Source organism: Saccopteryx leptura, chromosome 1 (genome assembly GCF_036850995.1).
Source record: "Saccopteryx leptura isolate mSacLep1 chromosome 1, mSacLep1_pri_phased_curated, whole genome shotgun sequence".
NCBI lineage: Eukaryota > Metazoa > Chordata > Mammalia > Chiroptera > Emballonuridae > Saccopteryx > Saccopteryx leptura.
The window spans coordinates 308,278,764-308,292,507 of record NC_089503.1 but is presented as its reverse complement, the minus strand read 5'-3'; the positions used below and the strand labels follow the sequence as shown (position 1 = coordinate 308,292,507).

Genomic DNA, 13,744 nt, shown 5'->3' with positions numbered 1-13,744 from the left:
GACTTCCTTTTAAGAACTGCAGAAGAATTTGTGTTACAGGGAAATCTGATTCCCGATTCACTTTGGTTTCTCAGAATTGGCTATGGAATTGCAGTTTTACTCTAAATGGTTTATTAAAAATGAAGACTAGGAAAATCTTTCATTTTCGTGGCTTTGTTATGGCAAAGAATGTTCTCCGTAGGAATATGCAGGTGCAGCAGAGGCAGGTAGAGCCCTCCCTGGCAGAACAGATCTGAATGTATAAATGACAAGCACGGGGTCATTAAAAGGCATTTGAAGGAGAGGTAGTGGGATTTCTCTCCTCTCTCTCTCTCTCTCTCTCTCTTTCTCTCTCTCTCTCTCTCTTTCTCTCTCTCCCTCTCTCTCTCTCTCTCTCTCTCTCTCTCTCTCTCGTTATGCCAGACAGTAGCCAATCTGCATTTTAGCAAGTCATTCCTGACAAATGGAAAGGTGAATACTCTTCCATGGTTTTCCCTGGCAGTGCTATTTTTCTTGTTGGCACCCTTCTGTGGTTCCTTTACCCCCCTTTTTTAATATGTATATAGGGTGAGAGGGAATAATGAGGCTGTGGTTTATCAGTGAGAAATTATTTGTGTTCTAGAACGTTCATGTCCTTTAGTCTCGGACCTAGGATCATTTGCATTCCAGCCTTTTATGCTCTGTAGGGAAATTTCATCACCGGACAGTGCTTTCCTTTTAAGGAGGTTGCCCTTTTTTTGTATTCTCTCTCTTCTGCCTCTCCAAGTCACCACCGGAGGGCGAGAGAGTCGGCTAGCCACCCAAATAGAGACACTGGTTTAGAAGCTAGAACTCTGTTCCGTTAAATGTTATATAATACCCCGCAGTGCTGTTTCGAAGGAGGGAAAACGTTAGGGAGATATTCCCAGTGTGACCTAGAGGAAAGGTAACTTTCACAAAATATCTGTTTCCAAAGTAATTCTTTCCAAAGTAATATCCAATCTGAGTTTGGATATTATCAAGAAACCCCTCCCTCTTTTAAATAGTGGAGAAACCCTTGAAATATTTTCTCTTCCACTTCTTATCTGTTCATTGTTAGCCTGATTAACTCTTTTGAAATATTGCTTTACTTTAAAAAAGTTTCCATAAGAGGGAAAACCTATTTCTGTATTCTCTTTGTTGCTTGGGAGATGATACTTCTTAACCTTGGAGCCTTCATTCAATTTTCATTGGCTGGCAATATTATCGGGTGTCAGCTCTCTTCTTTCTCAGCTATTACTGAAAGCTTTTTGACTATTTGACTTTTTTAAATCAGTGGAAGACTTATTTAATATAGGAGAACTTCTTTATACCTCTTGGGACATGACCCCTTAGTTTCTAGAGAACAGGTTAGGCATATGTAAGCACAAGTTAGAATGCACACCTCATATTGTGGTCTTACTGATTGGTATTTAAAGAAACTATAATTTTAGGAATGAAGCAGAAGAGAAATAGAAACAGGAAAGGGATTTCTTGGCAGTGAAGAAATCTAATAGATCAGTTAAATTCATTATGATTTTTCTCAGATTCTGCTGACTGCTGAAGGAAACAAGTAACTTGTTTTTGCCCATCCTGAATTTATACAACTGGAAACTGTAGAATATCAAATTTGTCAATTTTCACTATTCTGGCATACTTGTTTTGGTGTATACTTTCTATGTTAATGAAATGTACACTGTTGTTAGTATCTACAAAAGAAATCAAAGTAAATAATCAGATGGGCCAACTGTTTACTTTGTCCTATGGTTTTTTGGGGGGTCTTGTTTTTTTGTGTTTTGAGGATTTATTTTTTGTGTGTTTTTGTCAAGCCATATATCTAATCTGAATGTATATAATAATCTGTCACGTGTCTGAATATAAAATGTGTACACTGTTTAAGATTTGATTTTCAAAGTCAAATGGTTTATTGTATTCATTGTCTTGATTAGTAAATTCAGAAAGGTATTTAGATGAGATTTCACCATTTGTCACGTAGGTTCTTACCTCTTGGATCTTAACATTTCCATATCCCCTAGTTTCCATGGCTTACTTGGTGGAAGAAGGGGAGGGCTCTCAGGAGACATTCTCATCAGACAATATTAGATCTGTGGCAATAGTTGTACAGTGAGTGTGCTTTATCATTATATATGCTCTAGTTTTATAAGGCCTCTTTGGTCTCATTAGCAAACTGCATTGTGATTCACAATAAGTAACCAGTGCTTTGCTTAATCACAAGATTCTAATATGGTAGACACGCTCATGTGATCTTTAAAAAAAAATAACTTTAGAAGGTTTTTTTGTTCATGTTTATGTTGTAGGAGTATTTACTGAGATAACTATTTCTGAACCAAATCACTGGATCTTCTCACATCTGAAAATAATGCAGAATAAAAGGAAGAAAAAGAAGAAAAATCATTCTCATAATAAGTGTGACATTAAAAAAATAAAATTACAAATGACTCCAACTTCAATTAATTAAATAAATGTTTAGCCAGACTAGTTTTACTGCTTGTTGTTGGAAGTGAAAACGTACTGGGCAGAGAGGAAAAGATTCTACAATATGGATGTGAAAGAAAATTTTTGTACTCCACTCCAGTGTAAGACTGCCAGGTCTGTGGAACACAAAGCCCTCCCTTTCTTGGACAGCTCAGTGCTTTGCTGGCATTTTCTTCAAAATCTGTTTTCCATCAGGATCAAGAGAAGGAAGGTGTTAAGAATAAAGAAGGCTGGAAAGGGGGTTGCTGCTCCTTTAAATAGTGTAGTGAGCCCATATGGCAGCAGGCGGCTCTTGAGTGTATTCTTTTGTAATGAATCACCAGTTCCATTGTCTGCTGTCTCCCCTCTTTGTAGCTGGAAGGCTGAAGTCTTTCACCTGAGCTGCTGCCAGTTAGCTATTCTGTTCCAAAGTGGTTGGGAGAAGAGGAGAGGGAAGGTATTTTATGCTTTAATTAAAGACAGATAAGAGAGCAGGTATGTTTTGCTTTGTTTTATTTTTTCCTTTCTGTTTTGTTTTGTTTTTGTTGTTTTTTTTTAAATGAGTTGGAGTAAGAAATGTATTCTATGGTTTTGCTAAGCATATCCCATTTTCTGTGAATTTTAAAAGTCCTCAGTGCAATATTGTTTAGTCTCCATTTTGTGCCATTGCTTTAAAGTGATTCCATTAGGTTGCTTGCCAGTTCCACCCGAACCTCATCCCACCCTTCATCCACAGAGCTTCAGCCCACACTGTTTGTTTTGGCATGCTTTCCACTTTCTATGGCCTGCACAGGACTCTGGGAAGTTGGAAGGTAGGCGGAGATTGTGGGTTGGAGACTAATTTATGTTCTCTACAATGAATCTAAAAAAAAAAAAAAAAGCCTCACTTTTTCCATAGAGTTGGTTTCTTTCTGGATTCTTATACACTACTCCACATCTTCAGTTATAACCATTTCTTTGCTAAGACCAAGACTGGATCTTGGAAAGTATTGCTATTCTAAAAATTACTTAGCTTTCCCAAAAAGTAACCTAGAATTTCATTAAAATGATTAAATTTGACTCATTAATAGTTTTTCTTCCCATTCATCTGTTCCCATCCCAAGCACACACCCTTTTTTGCTCCTTCCCTTTATCTTTCTCCTTAGTTTTGCAGTTGAGATTAGGGTTTGACCATCTGCTGTTCAAGTTTGTATTGCTACAGAGGACATCTCCAAGTTGAAAGATGAAGGACACTCCTCATCCTTCTCGGTGTTTCTTGGACATCTATATGTGGTATTCTGACAGATCATCACTAGGAAACAGCCCTGTCATGACACAGCCCCCTCTGCCTACCTGCATTCTTCTGATGGATGGACTATTCCTCTGGAATCTGACTTTGTTAAGTGTCCCTACCATTCCCTTTGAAGTCATAATTTCTCATTCTTCTCCCCCCCCCCCCCCCCACAACATTCCCAAACCACTATCAGATCTTTTTTTTTTTTTGTATTTTTCTGAAGCTAGAAACGGGGAGAGACAGTCAGACAGACTCCCGCATGCGCCCGACGGGGACCCACCAGGCACGCCCCTATGGTGGGCGATGCTCTGCCCCTCCAGGGCGTCGCTCTGCCACGACCAGAGCCACTCTAGCGCCTGGGGCAGAGGCCAAGGAGCCATCCCCAGCACCCGGGCCATCTTTGCTCCAATGGAGCCTCGGCTGCGGGAGGGGAAGAGAGAGACAGAGAGGAAGGAGAGGGGGAGGGGTGGAGAAGCATATGGGCGCTTCTCCTGTGTGCCCTGGCCGGGAATCGAACCCGGGACTTCTGCACGCCAGGCTGACGCTCTACCACTGAGCCAACTGGCCAGGGCTGTCAGATCTTTCTTAAACATTTCTTCACGCTTCATACTTTAAGTCCAACAGACACAAACGGAATGCTTCCCTGCAGTAAATGCTTTGCTGTTTTGAATGCAGCAACTCTATCATTGGGCTCCAGGCTCTCTTCTAAGCAGTCAGACAGGCTGCAGTTTGCCATCATGTGGTATTGTTTCCATTCTCCAGATGCTTAAATGTCCCTCTTTTAAAGAAAGATTAAATTTAGGAAATCTGGCGTCAAATAATTCATTAGAGGTCATTGCCAGAGTAAACCATTTAAATTGCAGGCCTGATTTTGTCACTCCTGAGCTTAAAACCTTCCAATTGTTTCCATTCAGACTTAGAATAAAATGCTGGTTCCCTACAGCAGTCTGTAAGGCCCTGCACGATCAGGAGCCTGGCTGTCTGCACCCTTATCTCCTGCTGCCCTTCTCTTCCTGCGTTTTGCACCAGTGACACTGGCTTTTCTTTCTGCTTTTCTCTCAGCTGAAGTGCTCTTCCCTCAGATCCCCCCACATGGCTTCTCAAGGGAGTGATCTCCACTGACCTTCCTATCTCAACTTGAACTCTCCATTCATTCCCTACGCCCTTGTCCTGCTTTGTTTTCACTTTTCACTGATTTTACCTTATTGTTACTTGTTATATTTGTTTATTTGTTTGTTTACCTGTGCCCCTTCCCACTAAAAGGGTCAGGGACCTCGTCAACAGTCTGTTATATTCCTGGTGTCTAGAACTGTACCTGGAACATGGTCCTAATAGTAGTCAACTAGCTAACCTTTATTTGTAGTTATCAGGTACTGTTCTAAGCACTTCACCTACATTAATTCATTGGATCCTCCAACACCTCTACGATTATTCCCATAGTACAAAAGAGGAATCTGAGGCTTGTAATAGGTAACTTGCCCAAGTTTATATAGCTACTAAGAGATGTTGTGGGGATTCATATCCACACACTGGTTTGGGAGTCCGTACTCTTTTAGGGGGTGGAGTCAGGGTTAGTGTTAGAGTTAGGGAATCCATGCTCTTAACCACTGTGCTCTAATGCCTCTTAAAAGAAATACATATTCAGTAAATATTTGTTGAATATATAAATGAATTAATTCAGTTCAGACTTTCTGATTTACTTTTGGAATTTCCATCTCTGACTTATTCAAGGCTCTGATGGGATACTTGCAATAACAGAAATTCACTGTTGAATAAAATGAATTCATTATTATAATATTAAATAATAATAGGTAACATTACAGAGTACATATTATGCATTAGGCAGTATTGTCAATTCCTTATATATTATGTCATTTATTCCTTTCAGCAACCTCATAAGTATTAATGTTTATATAGAAATTGGGAAACAGTATCCCTGAGAGTTTAAGAACTTGCCTAAGGTGGCAACTCTAAGATTTAAACTCAAGGAATTTGGCTCCAGCTTCCCTGTTCTTAACCCCCAGGAATAATGACTGTTATTTAACTAACTTGATTTTTGCATATCTACTTTGCACCTGTTTTACATACAGATCACATGTACATACATAACAATTATATTTGTATCATATATCACTTGTAAGTCGCCTTCTGAGGTTAGTGATATTTTTTTCTATTTTTCCCCATACATTAGACTTTGAAATTCTAGAGATCAAGCAACCTGATACCTGTGGATACAGACATAGCTAGGTTTCAAACTTGAGATCTATGTAATTCCACATGTGCAGACATTTCAGTTTCTACTACTAACCTCATAAGATAAATAGTTCTATCCAAAAAGTAGAAAAGTTTTCTGTATGGTAAGCTAAAATCTGTTTTCATTATTTTCTCACTCTTTCTAGTTCTGTCATCTGGAATCACAGAGTAGTTTAATTTCTCTTCTTTATAAAACCAATTACTTGAAGATAATAGCCAAGGGTTTCCCTTTAATCTTTTGTTCTCTTGGCTCATCTTATCTGCTTCCTTGAATTATTCCTTATAGATAGGAAAACATATGGTTTCCAGAGTCTTTACTGTCCTGGATTAATTACATCAATTTATGTGAATAATTTATCATTTATATTTAATTTACTAAGTAAAATATCAATTATGAGTATTACTAAGTATTGTATCTGTTATAAGTGGGTCGTTGGTTTTCTTTTTTTTCTTTTTTTTGACAACGTGTTTGACTTGACTCAGTTTTCAAAGCTTATTGCTCATGTAGTGTTGTCAACAATTTCTCACTTTAAAAATAAGGGATATTACCCTCAATTCTTAAGTAGATAATTGTTTTTCTACTTCATTATAAAGCATGCTCTTGGCTGATTGGTGTGAATCTACCTGTCTTCCAACCTGTAAGTCTTGTTCTGATCCCTCAAAGGTTACTAACACAGAAATTTCCATTTTAAAACTTACTGTATAGAAATACTGTTTTGAAGAGCTAGTTGGACAAATGACATTGAAAATTAGCAAAAGTAAATTTGATAACTTCCCTTGAGATCTTGAAGTTGTATAAAAAAAATGTTGAAACCGGCCCTGGCCGGTTGGCTCGGTGGTAGAGCGTCGGCCTGGCGTGCAGAAGTCCCTGGTTCGATTCCCGGCCAGGGCACACAGGAGAAGCGCCCATCTGCTTCTCCACCCCTCCCCCTCTCCTTCCTCTCTGTCTCTCTCTTCCCCTCCCGCAGCAAGGCTTCATTGGAGCAAAGATGGCCCGGGCACTGGGGATGGCTCCTTGGCCTCTGCCCCAGGCGCTAGAGTGGCTCTGGTCTAGGCAGAGCGACGCCCCGGAGGGGCAGAGCATCGCCCCTGGTGGGCGTGCAGGGTGGATCCCGGTCGGACGCATGCGGGAGTCTGTCTGACTGTCTCTCCCCGTTTCCAGCTTCAGAAAAATACAAAAAAAAAAATGTTGAAACCCCAAAATTGGGAATTAATAGTCTTTTAAATCAGTAGCAACAGCAAAACATGATAATTGAGAATAAAAATAAAATACAACAAAAAATTAAATTCTTGAAAAGCACTCTGATTTAATAACACCATAGAACTACTGTTATATTAACTACTTTGGCATATTTATTCTTTTTATCATGCCTCTTGAATTTTTCAAAGGGCTGTCAGTTGCAGAATGTTAGAATAACATTTCTTATTTAATTAATGGCTCAGGAAATAGGTATAGCTAGACTGATATTAAAATACAATACAGTTTTTAAAATTGTAACTTGAAATCATGTAACTGAAGATACTCATTCAGAATTACAGAATAAATCTCTCCAACCAAAATATAATATTTCATATATAAAGGAATATTTAAGCAGAAAACCTGGTAATATAAATCATTAATTATTTTATGAAATTATAAAAGAATACTTTTATATTCACAAATAATAAAACTATATTCTTTTAACTAATATTGATTATGAGATCCCTTGTAAGAAATTTGGAAGAGGCAAACTAACACTTAAGAGGATGAGATTTTGAAAGGCTTTTAACTTAGGATATCCACAAATGTTTTCTGTTGTTAATGTCTAGATAGTAAATATTTTTGGCTTTGCAAGCTATGCTATCTTGGTCACAATTATTCAGCTCTACTGTTGGCATAAAAGAAGTCAAATGAGGAATAAATGAATGAGGGTGGCTATGTTTCCATAAAACTTTATTGTGGACACTGAACTTTGAATTTTGTATATTTCCCAAATATTCTTTGACTATTTAAAAATGTAAAATTATGCTTAGCTTTGACAGTTTTTCTTGGATTCCTGTGAAATCTTAGACCTGCTCTTTTATTTTTATACCCCAGAAAATAGGGGGATTCTTCTTCTTTTCTCACTCCCTCTACCCACCACCAAATGTCATATTTTTATATCTTCCTGCTTTTCATATATATTTTTGTATGTTATTTTTCATGTATTATTACTTGGGGCCAGAATGCCTTTTTCTCCCCCATGATTAATTTCTTGCCTAAAGGTTGTATAAATGCATGTTAGTGCATTGACAGGATACTCTTTTGAAATGCAAAATAAGAGAGTTAAAATTGAGTACTCAATCACATTATAGTGCTTATTACTTAAATCAGTTAATGCTTAAAAAATAATATCATTCTTGAAATGAATGCTTTATTTGAAAGAAGAATGATTTTGAAGCAGCCATTTGGGGGAGCACACAAATCTCTTGCAGATGTTCCAGTGGAAAGCTGTGTATATCTGGAAGATGGTATGTGGATAAGTGGCATAGGAGCTCTAGTCCGTGGAAGTCAGGAAAGAGGGGAAAAGAGTATGACCCCAGTAAGTATGTACAGGGCAAAGAGAAGTGGAAAGGTGACAATGAAATTTTAGGGTTTGGCAAACCATAGTACATACAGGGGTGGGCAAAAGCAGGTTTACAGTTGTTTCTGTGGAAAATAATGCAACAGTAATACAAAAATAAACTGTTTTGTGTACTCACAACTTAAACCTACTTTTGCCCACCCCTGTATATCAAATGTGGTATATGAAATAACAGCTATCTTCTTGTCGCCCTTTCCTTCCACTCAAGATGACCAAAAGTTAGATTCTTCGCATACTACCTTTGAAAAGCTGTCAGCACACGTGTATATTAGACTGTAATCATTCCATGTCACTTTAGTGTTCTGTGTTCATTGTATTTTTACTCTTTTTTTTTCTCCTCTGTGTATTTCCTTTTGGATAGTTCTCTCTTGTGGTATTATCATGTGTACTAATCTTTTCTTCTGTAATGTATAATCTGCCATTAATCCAATGCAATCCAATGTGGGTTTTAAAAAAATATCTTAGACATTATATTTTTAATCTGTAGATTTTTGATATGGCTCTTTTTTTTCTGTTTCCCAGATTTCTTTTTTTTTCTTTTACATACAACTTTTCTTGCACATTTGGAATACAGATGTTTTAATCTCTTTGCTAATTCTAAGATCTCTATTTGTTCTGGGTCAGTTGCATTTGATTGATTTTCTCCCCACCGCCACTATTATGGATTTCTTTTTCTGCTTCTTTGTATACCTAGTAATTTTTTATTGGATGCCAAACATTGTTAATAATACCTTGTAAGATGCTAGGTATTTTTAAGTTTCTATAGATATTCGTGAGCTAATTTCACAAAAATAGTTTGACCTTTTCGAGTCTCGTTTTTAAGTTTTGTTGGCTACCACCAGAGCTGTTTGGTCTCTGGTTAATTTTTCCCCACTGTTGAGACCAGGTTCTTCTCAGTACCCTAACTGATGCTCCTTAGATTTTCCACTCTCGTTGAAAACAGGCTCTGTTCCTGGCGCTGGTTGAGCTGCTAGCACCATTCCCTCCAGCTCTGTCAGGTGGTCCTTGCTCCAGCCTCAGGTAGTGCCTTGTACATATGTGGTGGTCATTACTTAACTGAGTCCGGGGGGAGGGGGAACCCTCTGTAAATCTTCAGAACTCTCTGTGCAGCTTTCTCTTCTGCAGTATTCTTCCGGGTGAACTCTAGTGGTCTTGGGTTCTCTAGACTCCTAGCTTGATCTCCTCTCAACCTTCAGGGACCACTGGGCTCTGCTCTGGCTTCCCTCTCTCTGTGACACAGCTGGTAACTTTGTCCCAGCAGTCAGCTGGGACAGTGGTAAAGCTCACCTTGGCCACTTCCTGTCTCAGGGATCACTGTTGTTCTTTGCCTACTGTGTAATAATACCTTGAGTGCTGTTATTGCATGTATTTTTTCCCTGATTTTTATTTGTTTGAGATGGCAAGGTAAAAAGGTCCTCGTTCTCTATCTTGATTGGAAGTAGAAGTGAGACCACTTATTTTTAAATGAAAATTAAGTGGTATCTCATTTAATATATTCCTAATTTATGAATAAAAAATGAGTTGAACCGTTCTTTCAAGAAGTAGAATGCATAACTAGTTAAAATATAAGGTTGAATGTGGTAAATTACGTGAATCTGATATCAATAAAGTACCATTAGAAGTTCCCACGAGGAGTTAGTTTGGGCGGTTTGGCTGAGGCAGAAAGATGAGGGGAAAGCTGTGGCTTGTATTGTGTGTGAGTTATGCAAGACATTGTCTGAGTCTAAAACCAAATCCGGAGTATTGAATGAGATTCAGTGGTACAATAGTTTCAGAGAGTGTTTAGGACTGATCATATTAAAGGTAAAAATAATTCTTGAACAGAAATAACATGGACAAGATCACAGGCAAAAAAGAGTTTCATGTTTTTGTAGTAAAGCGTGATTTTTTGGTCTGTGTGGAAGAGGAAAAAGATTCTCTTCTCCTGTGGATAGCATATCATTTCAATTCTAGCAGATAAGGAAGGAGAAAAACCAAAGTGCTGTTTGTTCACTTAAACAGTTTGGATGATAGGGGCACTTTGGTCTGTAAAGATCATGATCACTCAGAAATATTAAAGAATGTGGGTGGCACTCTTTAGAGCTTTCTTAACTTCAGTTAAAATGGTTGCCAGACTATCATTTCTTAGTATAGCAACTGTGACCAAAAGTTCACAGTTATCATTTCACAGCAACTGTGACCAAAAGTTCATCCAACTATATATATTAACTTTTTTTCTCTTGAGGAATCAGTAGACATTTTTGAGAAACTGGGAATGTATGTTTTGTTTGGTTCAATTTCACTTAACCTATGTTTTAAATAAAGCCTTTATTTAGTAAAAAGAATGTGATTTTTACTCCTGTATTTGTATTGATATGACTGTTAATATGAAAAAGAACATGAAGAACTTTAAAGTTCTAACTCAGTTGTTAGGTTTTTATTGTGGACTCTCTCTCTCTCTCTCTCTCTCCCTCTCTCTCTCTCTCTCCCTCTCTCTCCCTCTCCCCCCTCCCTCTCCCTCCCTCTTCCTCCCTCCATATATATATATATATATATACATACACACACATACACACACACACTCTTTTTGTGTGTGTGTGTGTGTGTGTGTGTGAGACAGAGAGAGGGACAGATAGGGACAGACAGGAGAGGAGAGAGATGAGAAGCATCAGTTTTTCGTCACAGCACCTCAGTTGTTCATTGACTGCTTTCTCATTTGTGCCTTTACCAGGGGGCTACAGCAGATCAAGTGATCCCTTGCTCAAGCCAGCGACCTGGGCTCAAGCTGGTGAGCCTTTCTCAAACCAGATGAGCCCGCGCTCAAGCTGGCAACCTCGAGGTTTCGAACCTGGGTTCTTCTCTGTATCCCAGTTCGAAGCACTATCCATTGCACCACCGCCTGGTCAGGCTGTAGACCATATATATATATATACTCTTGCCCTTTTTTCTTCACAATAATGATGCTTATTATCTCTTACCACTTTTTTTATGCCAGAAACAAAGAATTTTGTATACAGTATCACAGCTAATTAATTCTTATAAACAACTCATTCGGTAGTTGTCCTTCTCATTTTACAGATTAAAAATATAAATAAAAAAGATAATGGGAGGTTGACTTGTCCAGAGTCATACAGCTGCAATTGTGACAAAGCCTGGGTTTGAACTCACATTTATCTTATTCTCAAGTTTATGCTATTTCTACCCCATATTTGGGGGGGGGGGTATTAGCCATTACATTAAGTTATAATAATGAAGAATACAGGCAATAATATATATTTAACTTTTTTTTTTTTTTTTTAGAGAGAGGAAGGGAGATAGTGAGGCAGATGCCCACATGTGCCCTGACCAGGATCTACCTGGCAACCCCATCTAGGGCTGATGCTCAAATCCAAGCTATTTTTAGCACCTGAAGCTGATAGGAAATGTGGAGTGAAATTGGGGATGCTTTGTTACTAAGCAGCCATTAAAAGTACAGACAGCTTCTTTTAGTGCTTTAGGAGCTGATTTTAGAGCTCTGTTCTTAGACTTTCTGCATACCACCTTTTTCAAGTTGGATATCCTTCATTATTATGAGGCAGGTTTTCCTGTTCTGTAATAACATCTCCTTTATGATAGCTTCTTTATGACTTCTCTCGACATAAGACTCTGATTTCTTTTAGGTTTATTTGTCTCATTGTGATGTAAAGGATTATGTACTGTAGTCACTAGTTTATATCTCATTGCCATTCCTGACTGAAGGGTCAGAGTCCGTGGCAGGCCTTATTGATCCATGTGTTAGAGATCAATGGGGTAACAGGAAATGTTTTCCTTTCCTTAGACTGGGGTCTGATTTTGACCCAGTGCACTCATGAAGAAGAAAGGGTATGAAGAGTTAGACATTCTGATTGGTAAATACTTTATTTTCATTTTGATTTATTTTCAAATAAATCAAATGATTACACACTTGAAAGTCTTTTGTATTTGTCAGGACTTAGAGTAATGTTTAACGCAGTGCTGGATGCACGTGTAGGTAGCACTTGGACTATGATTACAAACACATTTAGTTCTGAACATATCTGGTTTGTTTTGCTTTGCTTCCTGTAATCAAAATGTATCTAATTAAAGTGTTAAGTACAAAAGCTATTTCAAGAATTGTATTAACACTTTTCATTTTCCTTTAAGCTTTTCTAATTTGCTTTAATAACTCTTAGTGTTGTTAAAAGTTTATTTTAAAGAAACATAGACGTTTATTAACTCATTTTTTTTCCTCAAAATTAAAAAGGAACTTGGAATTCTAGAGCTTACATAAGGTTGAAATGTTTTGCAGAAAATCATGACTTCTGGGTCAAAATGATCTTTTTACTTGTCTCTTGTGAGAGAGACCCACTGACATAAATATAGAAGCACAAAGAGAAATAAAGCTGTAGCAGCAAATAAAAAAGGGCGATGGGTGCTATTACTAATAAACAAGAGATTTAAATAAATTGTAGGGAAAGTTAAAGCAAATGGGAACCAATTGATGGATGAGATAGAGGCGCTAAAGCCTGACTGTTCAAGGAGGCTGCTAGTGGTGTGGGAACCAGCCTGCCCAGTGAACAAGCCTCAGAGCTCGGGTTCAGAGCAGCAGTGAAGAAGGGATAGAACTCAGGAATTCTCTGTGCATTATATAGGGGATAACTCAATTTCTTGGCCTTTTCAATCCCTTCCCAATGAAAGGAGCCAGGATTTACTGGGCTGCCCCCTTTCTCTGCATGAAAAAAGGAAGAACAAAAACCCCAAATTGTTTGACTTGAAAAAAGTTGATAAAAATGTATGGGGAACCTTAATTCTTTTTGTATTAGATTTCGGCACCCCTTCCTTTAGTCTGATATTTGGGGATGTGGGAGGGGATCATTTCACACTTTGCTAGCAGCTCACATTAAAATGAAGGTTGGCCCTGGCATGTAGCTCAGTTGATGAGCACATCATCCCAGTATGCCAAGGTTGAGGGTTTGTTATGAACCCAATCAAGGCACACACAAGAATTAATCAGTGACTGTATAAAAGAGTGGAACAACAAATTGACATTTCTGCTTCTCTCAGTAAATAATTAAACAAATAAATTAAATGAAGCTTGTCAGTTGCCATGCTTTTTCTTATCTCATGTTACGAGTTCCAGTTAAAACTTGAATCAGAAAGCATTTACTTCTGCAGTAGTGGAGGAACC

The 13,744-nt window shown here is 38.1% G+C and overlaps 1 protein-coding gene across 18 annotated transcripts in view; it reads left to right on the top strand.

Annotated features, from left to right (window-relative positions):
• RBFOX2 (RNA binding fox-1 homolog 2) overlaps positions 1-13,744 on the top strand; it is a 314,189-nt gene that overhangs the window by 223,508 nt on the left and 76,937 nt on the right. Inside the window, exon 1 of one of the 18 annotated variants that reach the window (XM_066358290.1) lies at positions 12,353-12,446. The exons of the other annotated variants lie outside the window; for them this stretch is intronic. The gene's annotated coding sequence lies outside the window, so the exon portion shown is untranslated. Of the gene's footprint in view, positions 1-12,352; positions 12,447-13,744 lie in introns of those variants that run through there. 18 annotated transcript variants of the gene reach the window in all.